The sequence below is a fragment of the Nelumbo lutea genome, chromosome 4 (assembly GCF_056320005.1).
Source record: "Nelumbo lutea isolate HS-2025 chromosome 4, American lotus-T2T, whole genome shotgun sequence".
NCBI lineage: Eukaryota > Viridiplantae > Streptophyta > Magnoliopsida > Proteales > Nelumbonaceae > Nelumbo > Nelumbo lutea.
In genome coordinates, this window is record NC_142687.1 from 61506412 (window position 1) to 61523179 (window position 16768).

Consider the following 16768-nt stretch of genomic DNA (forward strand, 5'->3'; position numbering starts at 1 on the left):
TGATACCTGATCTGCTGGCAAAGAGGGACTCAGCAATTCCAGGGGTTACAGCTAAGCAATCCAGTGTAACCAGGATTCCATCTCTCTCTATCTCTCTGATGCAAGCTGTCTTGTGTACATTCTGTTTGTTTTGTTCATCTGAGTATATATCTCAATACTCCACTATAAATGAGGGAAGTGTCGGGAGTGTTATATTTAGGAGGGGAGTTTTCTGAACAGTTGGAAGATGGGGAACTAAGAGTGCAGAAATCGGGGGAAGTTTTAGAAACAGAAAACTATGTGAGGGTCAATTGAAAAGAATGGGGTGGGTGTTAACTATCAAAAAAAAAAAAAAAAAGAATGGGGTAAGAGTTCAGTTGACACCGGTAACCATATTTAGAGATACATTTTTGATACCTGATGAGGGCGATTCTGATGGCTGGAGTATGGTTTTTGGATAGAGGTATGCGAGAATCCTTGTTTTTTCTTGTTTGTAATGGTTCTTATATTTGGGTCATAGTTTTCAAAGTGTGCCATACCCATTATGTCTGCCATACCGCCATTAGTCTATGTAAGTTCTTATTTGATTGGTCATGATGGGGAGTTTAGGATGCTTGTTGGTTCTCTTGTCCTTTGTGGGTAATTCCTTACAAACTATGTGGTGAACATGTTTAGAACAATCAAGTGTTGAACAAGTCGAGATCAATGAAACATGGGGGACCCTCATGGACCAACTCCTGTAATGTTCAGGATCAGTGTCTCATCCACAGACTCCACCAGGTTGGTTTTTACCCAATAAAGAACTAATAGAGGACAAATATTCATATCTAAGCATTTATCTTTTTGTCGACTTCATCCTATGTGTCACATCATAGGTGTTAAGATTAATCAGATTTTATAACAGACATTGTCTAATGGTAACAGCATATGCTTGCCTTTCCAAAGCCTGTTATCTTAGATACAAAAATGACAACTCCCATTATCTACATGCTTTTATGATCGTTTTGATTGATATTTGAGAAAAATGATTGTGGATTTTGATTGAGTAATGAGTATCTCAGAGCAAAGGCAGCCATATTTTGAATTTTATTAAGTACCAGAAGGAGCAAGTTGTTTGTTTTGTTAGGCATCTACCCATGTGTCTACACAGCTGATGCAAATGCATACATATAATTATCATATTTACCAAGTTCTCTAATTCAATTACAACATTTTCTGTTAAACTGCAAATATCTTGTGTGGAGTAAAAGTGTAGCTCCATTCATTTGCTTTAATAATGAAATCTCCATTGTTGAACTACTTGACTCTTTGGCAGGAGATATCCATGGTCAATATTCTGATCTTCTTCGGCTTTTTGAATATGGTGGACTCCCACCTGCAGCAAATTATCTCTTCCTTGGGGATTATGTGGACCGTGGTAAGCAGAGCATAGAGACCATTTGCCTTCTCCTTGCATACAAAATTAAATACCCGAAGAACTTTTTCCTTCTTCGGGGCAACCATGAGTGTGCTTCCATCAACTGAATATATGGGTTTTATGACGAGTGCAAGAGAAGGTTTAATGTCCGCCTCTGGAAGACATTTACAGATTGCTTCAACTGCCTGCCAGTGGCTGCTCTTATTGATGACAAGATCCTTTGCATGCATGGAGGATTGTCCCCTGACTTGAAGAACTTGGATCAGATACAGAATATTGTTCGCCCTGTTGATGTGCCCGATCAGGGACTTCTCTGTGATTTGCTATGGGCTGATCCTGATAAAGATATACAAGGATGGGGAGAAAATGACAGAGGTGTATCTTATACATTTGGAGCTGACAAGTCACTGAATTCCTTCAAAAACATGATCTAGATCTCATTTGTCGTGCTCATCAGGTAGATATGATTCAAATGCCATAGCCTGGCTCTTTTGGCTTGCTTAATCAACTTTTGTTACTTCATTAACATATGCATCTATCAACTTATGTCTAGGCCTATAGATTTCAGTTATGCATCTAACATCAAATCATGGTCTAGATTAGTGCATGTTTCATGAAATCATAGGGTCCCATCAGAATGGCATAATTCATAATCCTCACTAAAAGTTATGGCAGACAAGTAGGGGTGCTACAACTTCCATATCTAGTAGTGGACTTTCCAGTGTGACAGAAGGTAATTTGGGTGACTAATGATGAAAAATAGATATGAATAAACAAAGATACAACTTGCTGTCCACTAAAGTTTGAGTAGGAACTAGATTTCATCATGGAAGCACTTACAGAAGTAAAGAAAAAGAACTGTTGCTCAAAGTTTCCAAGGTGCCAAGGCAAGGCTAGGTGACCATGGCGGAGCGTCCGGGCACCTAGGCACCTAGTCCTCACCTAGGCGATGGAATTTAAAAATAATAAGTTGATGAATTTCTACCCATTCTGAACTAGTTTCTTTGGATTTATGTATTCTGCACTTTTGTGCTTGTGTTTCTTGCAGTGATGCTTCAAATAGGCAAAACAATTTATTAGAGTTACATCTTATAACTTAGGAGTTGGAACTTAAAAGAACTGAAGGGGGTGGAGCCCCTATTTGAGATCAACAAAACATAGGGAACAAATACTAAAATAAAAGAAAATGAATGTGAAAAGTAGGTGGCAGAGCCCTTGTTCTAGACTCAAAAAAACTGGTGAAAAAATATTAAAATAATAGAAGAAATATGAAGAAGAAAAGAAGGGGTGAAGCCCTGTTCTAGACCCAGAAAAGCTGGTGAAAAATACTAAAATAAAAGAAGAGTATGAAGAAGAAAAGAAGGGGTGGAGTCAAGGAAGTTATTGTGCTGACTTTCAATCCGCCAACATAGTATCCATATTCTCAATCAGCCGATTCCAATGAGTGAGAGAAGAGAGATGGAGAATAGGTTTGTAGAAGTTGCAAAATGGAGGAAAGAGATAAAGATTGAAGCAAAAGTTTTCATTCTTGAAGAGGTAAGGATCAGAAGCCAGTAGAGCTTGAAGATTAGGGAGGCAAAGAGAACTACAATATTGCTGGAAGGTCTTGAAGTGATCGAATGGATGCAGAAGTTTGTTTAGAAGCAAGTTCCAAAGGTAAACAAATGAACTTTACGAAGTTCAACCTTGATGGAAGAAAGAGGTATGAGTTGGAATACAAAAAGAATGGAAAAGGTTGTTACATAACTTTGTAGGAATTCTTTGGAGGAAGAAAGAAGCAGGTGGTCTGCTTCCCAGAAAGCAGAAGGGGTAATGGTTGGAAGGCAGTGGCACAGGTACTGAGTGACTTTATTCAGCAGCTGAAAACAAAACAAGTAGAGGCTGTAGCAAAGGAAAAGAAAGTGGGTATACATAAGAGAATGGAAGAACCCAGTGATAGAAACTGGTTGATTGCAGAAAAAGGAAAAATAAGTTCTAAACTAGTAGCATCAGTAGAAAAGGAGAACTAGGGGAAGAAATTTGTGGTGGAAACCTCAAGTCCACCAAAGGATTGGAGAGGTATTGCTCAGGCGATACTCAGAGAAATAAACCTGCAAAAGCCGATGGTGATTACTCCTTATGCCTCTTGTAAAGCTTTGTTAGATCTGGGTGAAGATGAAGAAGAGATTTCAGCCTTAATTATTTACTAAGAGGCTGGTGCTGCCATAGTCTCAAAATGGTGTCCTCTCTCCAATACCAAAAGTTTTGTGATTGAGGACAATGTAATAGTTAGATTGCTTGGGTTACTTTTCAACCTCTGGAAGGAGGAAGTATTACAGTCAATAGTTGTAGTCTGTGATGCAAGATTAGATGGTGTGTTTGATTGTGATCTCCATTCAGTTGTAGTGATGTTAGGTGGTATTAAACCCAGTGATATTCCAAAGAAGATAGAGGTTGTTTCAGATGGTTTAGTTTACCCCATTTGGCTTGCTACCTCCATTGAAGCCCAGCTATGGAAGGAGGGAAGAAGAGAGGAAGATGAAGAGACAAAACAGGCTTGGTTGTGTGGTTTGCAAGACAATGTAGTCTCTACAAGAGAAGTTAAGGCAACTGAGGTTCCCAAGAAAAAAAGAGAAAAAAGATGATGATTTAAACACTTGGGGAAAGTCTGCATGGCAAGGTGGGCTGAGGGATGGCAGGTCCTATGTTCAGTCGGTGACAGGGGAATTAAATGGAGACAGGCTTGTTCCAGTTCAAATTTCAAAACAAAATGAACAAAAGTCGGCAAGGTTTCAGGGTTCAAGCCAGTCTTGTGGGCTGGTCAGTCTGGTCCAATGAACCGAGGCTAGTCAACCAGTCACATGTTGTTTTAAGTAAACACGTGACTGGCAAAGGGATAGAGGGTTGGACCAAGGCCCATCAGGATCTAATAGGTCTAGGCAAGTGAATGGGCTGACTTTTTTAAATCGGGTGGACCCAAACCTTAAAAAGCCACACGCCCTTTTAATTAGGCACGTGACCAAAGGAGATGGGGAGATGATGGACCAAAATGATGGTCTATCATCGTCTCCCTCGAGCAATTTGCAACCAACGCCTACAGGAAGTAGGGTTAGCCGCAGTGGTGCGGCAAATCTGAACTGGGCATGTTGCTGATCAAAACTGAGGAAGGGGTAATTTAGCAGCTAAGGGATGAATTCAGTCACTTCAAACAACTTTCTAGAGATATGCTCATCCAAATAAGATGGATTAGAAGATCTGCAAACAACATGGCAGATGCCTAGCTAAACAAGGAATTCAGAGACAACCCATGTTTTGGGCTCATGTGAAAATTTGGGCTGGGTTTTTGGGTTTGCTGTTATTTTTACAACCTCTAGTTGTATCTTTCTATTCTAAATTAACATTTCAATTTTTCTGTTGCTGATCGAAAAAACAAAAAAAAATTGCTTATCATGCTACTTTGAACAGTGAAAGAAACAGGGCCTTTTACCTCTTCTAACCGCACTATATAGCCCCCCCCCCTCCCCCCTCCCCCATAACAGAAATATTTTCCTTCAATTCAGTCCTACATCCTAAACATCCTAAAGGCCACCACTTTATATTAAATTCTATCATTTATGGGCAATAATTGGTGAAAGTTGCTACATTACATACTAATACGATTATATGCCCATTACTCTCTTTGTCTCGGAATCAAATTATCTACTGGCCAACATAAAATAGAGTTACACATAGTACACCTTTACACATATGTATATTTCATTATTCTGCCCTTGCTTGTACAATAGTCGATACCATATGCTCGATAAGTACAATGTTAAGTTACATGTTTTGTGTTATTGCACTGCACATTTTTTTTATTTGGTCCTTCTGACGACTTTGGTTGGATTTTTGTTATTTTCTTCCTCTATAATTACATTGGCATATTGCAATCTATGAATTTTTGTTGCATCATGTTGATTTTGATTAAATTTATTTTTTCCCTCTACTAAGTTATGGAAGTTGGTAGGGTGCTCCTAAGTGCCAGCAGTTTCTGGTCAGTACGAATATTAATATTCTCTGTGCTTTTTATTTTCTCTGTCATCTAGTGCTTCGATTGATATCTTAAATCATTAAGGTATGCTCTGGTTGTCATCTAAAAATCACTATTATATGAATGAAGTTTGAGATTTCTTTAGACTTTAGAGTGTTAAGTCTTGATTCTTGACTGTAATTGTTTGAAAGCCATTTTTCTATTTTGACTTTTGAGCACATGGTGATGATACAAACTAAAAATTATATAAGTAATATTTTCTATAATTGAAACAATTACTTTGATGCTTTAACCTTAGATACAACTATGGGCGGAGTGTGGACCTCAATTTGAGGAAAACACCTCAATTGGTGGAGTTAGTTGATGATAGTAAGGTGAAATAGCCTTTTTATAGAAGTTTTCTGCTTATTTGTGATTTTTTATGAAATGTTATTTGCTACTTTTTAGTTGTATATTGTTCATAAATCGTTAGGATGTGGAGGAGCTGATGAATCAACCACCTGAGAAGATTTTATTGAGATGGATGAACTTTCAACTGACTTTCTTAGCAGATGTGAAGGTAAGTTAAAATTGGGTTAATAGATTCCCCTTTTCTTTATTTCGTTTGTGTGTTCATAATCACTATAACCTACCTTTGACTTTCTCAGTAGCTTGAAAACTTAATATGGTAGTGTACTATCTCAAAGTGGATATGAGATGTTTTATAACTCAATTTTATTTGGCAGTTAGAACTAAAAGATTTTTTATAACTCAATTTTATTTCATCCCACTTGGTGCTTGAATCCCAAAAACCAAAAACCAGAAACCAGGCTGAATGTTTCATCGAGTTAATTGAAATCACTTAGTAGTAAGCACTTTCCAGTTAACATACTTTGAATGCTAGAACATGCCTCCTTTTCTGATCAGTAATTGGAAGGCCCTCTTCCTCCTTGCACAAATATAACAAAAGCAAGTGTGCAATTAGTGAGCATATGCAATTGCAACTTGTTTAAATCTCAACATTAGGACAAGCTCTTTGTAGTAACAGCATCAAATGCATCAAAGTTTAGTTTATGCTAATAAGTCATTTGCTCTAATTAACTTTAAAAAGTCTGAAATCATTGCTATCCAAAACTGGTCTTTGGAAGATATAAATAACTGGTAAATTCTTGGGATCTCCAAAAAAGGAAAAGTGATATATTGTGTTCTATGCCAGAAGTATTCATTTGGCAAGAGAGAAAAGCAAAGTGCTTTTAATAACAAGAAGTACTAGGAATATCCTCTAGTATTAGTGGTAGAGGCTTCATTGAAGCAGGTAATGCAATCAAGGGATCAGATGTCTTGATGTAGAGGGCAATGTTGTTCTTCAAAGGAACAACAATGTTTTCTAGTTGAGGAAGTGTTATCTGGAAGGATTGGTGCCAATTTGGGAACGGATCCAAGAGGATTAACTGATTAAGTAAATCTTATTTGGTGCATGTTACTAAGGTTTTTTTTCGTGGTTAAAAGAGGGACTTGTTGAGACTGGACCCAACAATAAATTTAAGAGAGTTTTTTCAAGGAAGGTTGGTTCTAGAGCTACGAGTCATAAGGTTCTTATTAATATTAACTCCAGTGATCAAATTAACATTCATGACAGTTCTGAAGTTGGGGAGTTGAAGAAGATTGGAGTCCTTGAGGTGAAAGGGAAGGGGGATGTGGGTAAAGCTTTGATAAGTAATGAAGTTTTGAACTTAGATAATGGGAAAAGGAAGAGTCGAGTGGACTTAAGGAAACTAGTGGAGAGGGATATTAAAGTTGGTAAATCTGTAGGCCTATTCTTTTTGGGTGGTGAGGCTTTTGCTAGAAGGGCTTTTGAAAGAGTTTGAGAAAAAGAAAAGGTGAAGTTAAAGGGCAACACTCAAGAGGAAGGTGGAGAGGCATGGGATGAGGGAGAGGGTCAGGATTTCAGACATGGAGGACTAAGTGCGATTGATGGGAGGAGTTGTGGAAGTTTGATCTGCTGGTTTTTACAGGAGGCGGATGCTGTTGTTTGAAGTGTTCAAGAGGGTTTTGGTTAGAGATTTTCTCATCTTGATCAGGAATAGTGTTGCTTTGTTTAGTTCTTGGAATATGGTTTTAGTTTGGTTTTGTGCGTTGACTTTGGATTTGTGCTGTAGTTTTTTTTTTTTTTTTAATCTTTTGCTGTTTGCTGTTGTGGGAGTATTGTTTTTGCTTTCGGATGATGTTTTATCACTTTTTAATTGTAATCCCTTGTTTTCTTTTTTAATGAAATTTACTCTTGAAAAAAAATATTTTGTTCTCTAAGCTCCTCATATGGTGTTAAATGAGTTCAAAGACTACTGCTTCAAAGTGTTCTTTCCCCATATAAACTATGGGGGTAGTTTTGTAGTGCCCTTGTCCACCTTACTTGTGTTTCTTCCATTTTTTTGAAATATTTTCTCTGTTTTTTTTTTTTTTTTTGTACAGTTAATGTATAGGAGTTCCTGGTATTTGGAGTTTTTAATAGTTATTGCCCATCTTATCCCATTCTTCTATTCCTTCTCCTCGTAATTGTGTTTGCTCTTTCGACCCAAGTCCACACTCAACCTTTATCCTGCATGTATGTATGGGAATTGGCGACGATGGAATTTGACTCTTGAAGTAGGGTAATCCAAGTGTTGTCCATTTGAACTACATATGGCCTGATTCTTGGGACTTAGCTTTATTTGGGTTTTGTGCCATTTATCCTTCTTTGATGAAACCTGACCTAAGACCTCCCGGAGGTGTGTACACTAGGGGCATGAAGACATTTCCTTCCAAACTAGGGCAAGGGTGCTCAATTACTTATTTTGAGTCCTAGAGGTTTGGAATTTACTTGGGCAAAAAAAAAAAAAACAGAAGGAAAAAAGGATCAAAGAAGGAAAGGAAAAAATGGAAAGTAAAGAAAAAATAAGAAAATAAAAGTGAGGTAAAGGGGAGGAGATGGAGTGTTACTTTTGGCTTAGTCTAGAAATGCATGATAAGTGTAATGTTGAGAATGTCATTGACTATTTGTTACCCTTTTAAGGAAGAATGAATCAACCCTCTTGGGTCAGGTTTAAAGAAATATCAAATATTGAATTGTTATTTATAAAAAAATATAAACAAGGGAGGGGAAGTGGAGTTATTATGGGTGAAAGGATTTCTGTTTGAAAGTAGGGAAGCCAACATGGCAAAGGTGTTTCTGATTGGAGAAAAAGCTATGGGGTGGTTTCAGACTTTCATGGAGGATAGTAAACTTGTATGTTAAGAATCATTTGAAGTGGGAAAGAAGGGGAGTATTTTGGGGAAGGAAAAAGCTTGAAGGAGGAAACTAGAGAAGATAGAAGAGTGAAGACTCTGAACTTGCAGAAGACGGGGTTACTGGAGACTCTGAAGTGGGAAAGCAGAAGGAGAAACCCAAAAAAGAAATAGAAATGAAAATTTTGGCTAAAGCAGCAAAGGATTGCAGAATGGTAGAAATTTATTGTAAGTTTGATAGTACCACCGCAAGAATGCAAGAAGAATTGCTGAATTGTTGAAATTAACCCCCTTTGAAAAATGTAAAGCCCTTCTAGAGTTTTTTTGTTTTTTTTTTGACGAGTAAAGAGATAAGATTCATTAATAGAGAATTAAAGCAACAAGCTTCCCATGGAGAGGCACGAGTTGCGTCCTCTCCAAATAGCAGGGAGAAAGACAAAGGGAGACAGATAACAGAAAACAGAAACCAAAAAACTGAAAACTTGTTTACCCCTTGCTTTGCAAGGCCATCAGCCATAGAGTTAGTAGAAATCCCCACCCATTGTATTCTCACTGTCAAACTTCTTGTCAGGCAGTTGAATTTTTTAATTTCATTCTTAAAGCACCACACTATAGAGTCCGGGTTTTGTAGCCATCCCAATACCACCTTGGAGTCCCCTTCTATTATCAGATGCTCAACACCTATCTACACAGCTAGCTGTACTCCTTGGATAGCAGCTGCGAGTTCCGCCTTAACAGAGTTTCCAGCTCCTATGGCCCCGAGTAGATAAGAACCACATTCCTAGCCTCATTCCTCAATACCCCTCCCACCCCTGACGGACCTGGGTTACCAAGACTAAGTTAGCTGAAGACAATCACTTTGGACCTTCCTTTTGAGTTAACCCATCCTTTCCTTTGTTTTAGGCTTCCATATGCTATGATGCATATTCTAAATTTGTTGTATTTTATTTTTTTGACAAATAATAGTAGCATTTTATTTATAGATTTAATGTAGATACAAGAGAATCCTCAATAAAAGCACACAAACATACAATAAAGACCAAAAGCAGTTTCACCTTACTGCCACCCCCGGTTTAGCAAGTACTGCAGCAAAAGTGTAAAAGAGTTGGCACTTCTCACTTCCATATTATGGATCTGCCACTTAAATGTAAATATCAATTTTTTGATTTACATAAGTCCTTTTTGTAGCCAATTAGAAACGAACTTAGAGTCATCTTCAACAATCAATCTTCTAATATTTTGCTCTTTTGGCCTTTGCATTCCTTGTAGTATCAACTCTAAGTGAGTCACCTGTACCAATTGGCCTCGAAAACAAAGCCAGAACTTTTCCTTTATCTTTGAAAACACCTCCAATTTGTTGTATTATATTAATAATTTAGGTATCGAAAGTTCTGAATTAATTGTTCTATGCATTTCTATAACCTTAACATAGTTCCAGCTTTAGAATATGAAAAGATGATTGGTTGGTTTTATGAGAAAAATAGGTTTGTAATTGGGTCTGATTTTGATCTGATCCAAAATCCACTTTATTATTTTTAAAATAAAGAAAATTTTAAATGCATTTTCAAAAGTTAAATGCTTTTTAACGCATACACATATAATAAATTTATAGAAATATAAAATACTGAATTGTTATTTATAAAAAAAATATATATATATATATATATATATATATAAAGAAGGGAGGGGAGGTGGAGTTAGGGATGAAAGGAAATTTCAGAAGAATGAGGTTCAAAGAAGACCTCTATAGGGAAGCCAACATGGCGAACGTGTTTCTGATTGGAGAAGAAGCTATGGGGTGGTTTCAGACTTTCATGGAGGATGCTATTCAGGTGCATAGGAAGCTTGTATGCAAAGAGTCATTTGAATATCCTGGTAGGAGGTATGTAGTAGAAAGATTATGTCAGCTGAAGAAATCACTTAAAAACTTCTTTTTTGAGTTAATCCCCTCTCCACTCTTGCCCTCATTTTGAGTCACTCCTAGGACCATTCAGTTTAACTTGGCTAGAGCTACTGGAGCCAAACAAAACTACTGAGTCCTATTCAATTAAAATGCAAAATCAGTAATCCTAATTTAGGGCCATAGTTTAATTGAGTCCTGTTTATGTTTTATGCTTGTCATTAGTTATGAGACTTTCTTTTATAATTGATTTTAGTGCTGGCCACCCTACTAAGGGCCAAGAATTTCTTTTTATTTAATTAGATAATGTTATCGAACCATTATGATTCCAATAATATACATGCTTGCTCATGCTTGCTCATGGTTGGGTCATGCAACCTGATCCCTTGCCCTCAACTTTATTCAATCATATAGGTGAGGAAACTAGAGAAGATAAAAGAGTGGAGACTCTGAAGTTGTAGAAGAAACACAGGGGGGGTTACGGGAAACAGATTCAATCTATAATTGAGCCCAATATATGCTAGCGCTCATGGTTGCTCATGGTTGGGTCATGCAACCTGATCCCTTGCTCTCATGGTGAGGAAACTAGAGAAGATAAAAGAGTGGAGAAGTTGTAGAAGAAATACAGGGGGGGTTACGGGAAACAGATTCAATCTATAATTGAGCCCAATATATGCTTTCCCTGTTTACCCCTTGCTTTGTAAGGCCATCAGTCATAGAGTTAGCAGATCTCCCCACCCATTGTATTCTCATTGTCAAACTTCTTGTCTTAAAAAATTATTTTTCTCTCTCTCTCTCTCTCTCTCCCTCTTCGAGTTAGATATAAGGTTTGTCAATGGGTTGGGTTTAGATCTAGACCAAATTTATTATCTCTCTCTTTTATTAAACTAAATTATATTTGACAAAGGTTACGAGAAACAGATTCAATCTATAATTGAGCCCAATATATGCTAGCGCTCATGGTTGCTCATGGTTGGGTCATGCAACCTGATCCCTTGCCCTCAACTTTATTCAATCATATAGGTGAGGAAACTAGAGAAGATAAAAGAGTGGAGAAGTTGTAGAAGAAATACAGGGGGTAAATTATTACCCATAGATTTCTATTATTCAATTAATTTATAATTTATTAATAGGTTGGGATTAAACCTGTTCATGGGCCGACTAGGTTTAGATTGGGCTTTGTCTTTATATCAACAGAATAGATTCATACCCAAGTCTGAGCTTGGGTCGACCATCAGGCCTACATCTTGAGCCTAAGCCTGACCTTCATTTAAAGCCCAAAGCGTGGTTAGGAAATTTTTTATTTCTCTCATTTTCTAGTAATCTCTCTTTCATATTTGTTGTTGAACATGTAACTATTTACAATGATGCCATTAATAAATCGATAACTCTCTTTTTTATCGCTTCATGTCTAATATTTAGGGTTTTCAATTGGTGGGGTAGTTTCGATATTTATTTATATTAAATTAAATTATTCATTTATTTATTTATTTGACAAAATTAATTAAATGATCCATGAGGAATTTTTTTCTCATTTTCTTTCCTAATTATTTATATATTTATGCTATTAAGTTAAAAATATTTATTGAATTTACTAAATTATTACTTTTATTGACAAATTATTTCTCTCTCTCTCTCTCTCCCTCTTCGAGTTAGATATTTAGGGTTGTCAATGGGTTGGGTTTAGATCTAGATAGTTAGTAAATTATAGATTTTATTTACTTAACTAAATTTATGCAACTAATTAATGATTTAAATTATGAACAAATTATATCTCTCTCTCTCTTTATTAAATGGATTAGTTTTGGTGTCGGTAGTCTATACATGTCTTGTCCCAATAATAACTGAAATTTTATTATTTATTTGTTTTAATATATTAAATAAATTACTCTCCATAAATTATTATTTAAGCTTGACCTATATTTACGGTTGTCAATGGTTCGTGTTTGTTTCTAGATTGCTTGGACTAGTCTTGCACCAATAATAAGTGAATATTTATTTATTTATTTTATTAAAGTTAATTATTGATTGATTTATCTATTTACAAAATTAAGTAAATTATTATACATAGATTTCTATTTACTTAATTTACTGAATTCTTTAATTAATTAATTAATCAATTATTATCCTAACAAATTATTTTTTCTCACTCCTTGAAACTTATTTAGGGCAACTGATAAATGAAATTTATTTATTTATTTTACTAAACCAAATTAATTATTTCTCTCTTTTTTACGGCTTTGTGTCTAATATTTAGGGTTTTCTTATTTATTTGAAAAAATTAATTAAATTATTATCCATGAGGAAATTCTTCTTTCTCTCTCATTATTTATATTTTCTCTCTCTCTCTCTCTCTCTCTCTCTCCCCCCACCCCGAGCCTAATATTTAGAGCTCTCAATTTGGATAGGTATCGGTTGGGATTAAACCTTTTTTATAGGTTGGGCCACGTTTAGGCAGGGCTTTGCCTTTATATCAATAAATAAATCGTAATTACGGATTGCGAAAAGGAAATTTTTATTCTTTGTTTCTCTCTCATTTTCTAGTAATCTCTTTTTAATAAACATGAAACTATTTACCCATCATACAAGGGAACCATTGGCCTAACCTCCCTCAATCGTGCAATCTCTCTCTCTAGATGAGTTAGCTTGTTATTTTTGCCTCTATTCTAGAGCTTATCAGTTTGTTTTAAGTAGTTACTTTCTAATTGTGCTATTGTATTTAACTAGCAGAAGTGGTTAAAAATTACTCACTCTGGGTTATTTCTCTCTCTCTCTCTCTCCCTCTCTCTCCCCCCAACCTAATATTTATAGCTATCAATTGGATAGGTAATGGTTGGGATTAAATCTTTTCATTGGTCAAGCTATGTACGGGCTGGGCTTTGCCTTTATATCAACAAAACTAATTCAAGCCCAAGTCTAAGCCTGGGCCGACCAAGTCTAAGCTCGGGCCAACCATTAGGCCTTGATTTTGAGCTCGTGCTCAACCATCATATAATTCTCGGATTGAGAATAGGAAATTTATTTCTTTACTTAAAAAATTATTTTTGTCTCTCTCTCTCTCTCTCTCTCTCTCCCTCTTTGAATTAGATATAGGGTTGTCAATGGGTTGGGTTTGGATCTAGATAGCTTACCAAAATTTAGTAAATTTTTATCCATAGATTTTATGTATTTACTTAACTAAATTATTCAACTAATTAATGATTTAAATTATGAATAAATTATTTTTCTTTAGTTTTGGTGCCAGATAGGTTGTACATGTCTTATCCCAATAATAACTGAAATTTTATTTCTTAAATTATTCATTTATTTGTTTTAATAGATTAAATAAATTACTCTCCATTAATTATGATTTCTTTAATTCAAGCTATGACCAATATTTACAGTTGTCAATGGTTCTGGTTTGGTTTTGGAATGCTTGGACTACTAGTCTTGCACCAATAATAAGTGAATATTTATTTATTTATTTAATTTATTAATTGATTTATCTATTCACAAAATTAAGTAAATTATTATCCATAGATTTCTATTTACTTAATTTACTGGATTCTTTAATAAATGAAACTTTATTTATTTATTTTACTAAACCAAATTAATTATTTCTCTCATTAAATTAAAATTTTCATTTACTTATTTGACAAAATTTATTGAATTTACTAAATTTTATTAACAATTTCTCTCTCTCCCTCTCCCTCCTCGAGTTAGATATTTAGGGTTGTCAATGGGTTGAGTTTAGATCTAGATAGCTTGGATATTTATTTATTTTACCAAAATTTAGTAAATTATTATTTATTCACTTAACTAAATTATTCAACTAATTAATGATTTAAATTATGAAAAAATAGGTAACGGTTGGGATTAAACCTTTCCATTGGTCGGGTCACGTTTGGGCTAGGCTTTGCCTTTATATCAACAGAACTTATTCAAGCCTAAGTCTAAGCCCGGGCCAACTGTCAAGCCTAATGATGCCATTAATAAACCGCTAACTATTCTGTCTTCTTTTCTTGCCTAAGTAATAATCCATAGATTTTATTTATTTACTTAACTAAACTAATGATTTAATTTATGAACAAATTATTTCTCTCTCTCTCTCTCTCTCTCTCTCTCTCTCCCTTTTGAAGTTTATCAATGGATTAATTCTGGTGTCGGATGGGCTATACATGTCTTGTCCCAATAATAAAAAAAAGTATTATTTTTATTTATTTAATTCAACATGTGACCAATATTTATGGTTCTCAATGGTTCGGGTTTGCTTTCGGAATTCTTGGACAAATCTTGCACCAATAATGACCCCTGTGTTCGCGGCCTCTTGCTTGACATATTATCCATAGATTTCTAATTACTTAATTTACTGAATTCTTTGATTAATTAATTAATTAATTTCCTAACAAATTATTCGCTCACTCATAGCCTATATTTAGGGCAATCAATACGTTTAGTCAGGTGTGGGATAGCATGTACCTGTCCCATCCCAATAATAAATCAAATTTAATTTATAGCCTAATATTTAGGGAACCTTTTCTTTTGGGCCATGTTCGGGTCAAGCTTTGCCTTTATATCAACAGAACTTATTCAAGCCCAAGTCTATGCCCGACCATCGTATAAACCTTAGATTGTGATAAGGAAATTTTTATTATTTGTTTCTCTAATCTCTTTTATATTTGTTGTTGAACATGTAACTATTTATAATGGTGCCACTAACAAACAACTAACTTTCTTACCGCTTCGGGTCTAATATTTAGGGTTTTCAATTAGTGGGGTAGCTTGGTTATTTATTTATTTTATTTTATTAAATTATTTATTTATTTATTTGACAAAATTAAGTAAATTATTATCCATAGATTTGCATTTATTTAATTTACTAATTTATTCAAAGTCAATAATTTAGTAACAAGTTGGGATTAGTCCTATTTACGGGTTGGGTAGCTGGGCTTTGTCTTTTCAAACCTAAGTTTGAGCCCGACCCAACCATCAGACCTAGATCTTGAGTTCAACCCAACCATGAAATTAATATTCTTTATTACTCTCATTTTCTTGACAATTTATTTATATATTTAATTTAGTAAACTAAAAGTTTTATTTATTTAATTTACTAAACAAGCTATCGATACAAAATTATTGATTTATTTGTTTTACAAAAATAAATAAATTATTATCCATAGATTTCTATTTATGTCATTTACTTATTCAAGTAATTAATACTTTTTTTTAACTAATGTATTTCACTTTCTCTTGCCATGCCTAATATTTAGTGCTATCAATAGCTTAGGTCTCGGTTGGGATTAAACCTATTCACAGGCTGTGAGAAATTCAGTTTGGGCTTAGCCTTTATATCAGTAGAACGTATTCAAGCCCAAGTCTGAGCCCGAGTTGACCATTGGGCCTAGATCTTGAGCGTACTGATTTTATTTTATTTATTTAATTTACTAAACAAATCATTTTCCTCCTCTCTTTCTGCCCCGAGTCTAATATTTAGGGTTGTCAATGGGTCAGGTTGGTTCTAGATAGCTTTTATTTATTTTACAAAATTGAGTAAATTATTGTCCATAGATTTCTATTATTCAATTAATTTATAATTTATTAATAGGTTAGTGTCTAGGTTGGGAATAAACCTATTCACGGGTTAGGTAAGGTTCGGGTTGGACTTCATCCTTATATCAACAGAACATATTTAAGCTCAAGTTTGATGTCGCATTAATCGAGCCTAGATCTTGTGTCTAGTCGAATCAGGAAGTTATTATTCTTTGCTACTCTATCATTGTCATCAAATTGTTTAACAAATTATTTCCCTCTCGCTCCCTCCTTGAGTCCAATATTTAGGGTTGCCAATGAGTTGGGTTTGATTTTAGATAGATAGGAAATTTATTTATTTTTTACTTTCTTAAATTAATTTAATTATATTGATTTAGTTTAATGAATTCTTCACTTAATGAATAATTTATTTTACTAACGAATTATTTTTCTCTCCCTAGAGCCTAAATTTTAGGGCTATCAACGAGTTGGGTCTTGTGTGGGATAGCTTGTACCTATCCTGTCTGAATAATAAATGAAAATTTATTTATTTATTTTACTAAATTATTACACATAAAATTTTAATTATTTGATTTGAACCGATGGTTAATAATAAATGAATACTTATTTCTTTTATTAAATTAATTATTGATGTATTTTTTTTATAAGATTAAGTAAATTATTATCCATAGATTTCTTCTTATTTATTTTACTA

The 16768-nt window shown here is 34.7% G+C and overlaps 1 pseudogene across 1 annotated transcript in view; it reads left to right on the top strand.

The window, feature by feature from the left end:
- Window positions 1-16768, top strand: part of LOC148860837 (serine/threonine-protein phosphatase PP1-like) — a 33433-nt pseudogene that overhangs the window by 1982 nt on the left and 14683 nt on the right. The window contains exons 3-4 of the transcript XR_016112992.1: window positions 1295-1853; window positions 5878-5964. The product of XR_016112992.1 is annotated as a serine/threonine-protein phosphatase PP1-like (transcript). The remainder of the gene's footprint in view (window positions 1-1294; window positions 1854-5877; window positions 5965-16768) is intronic.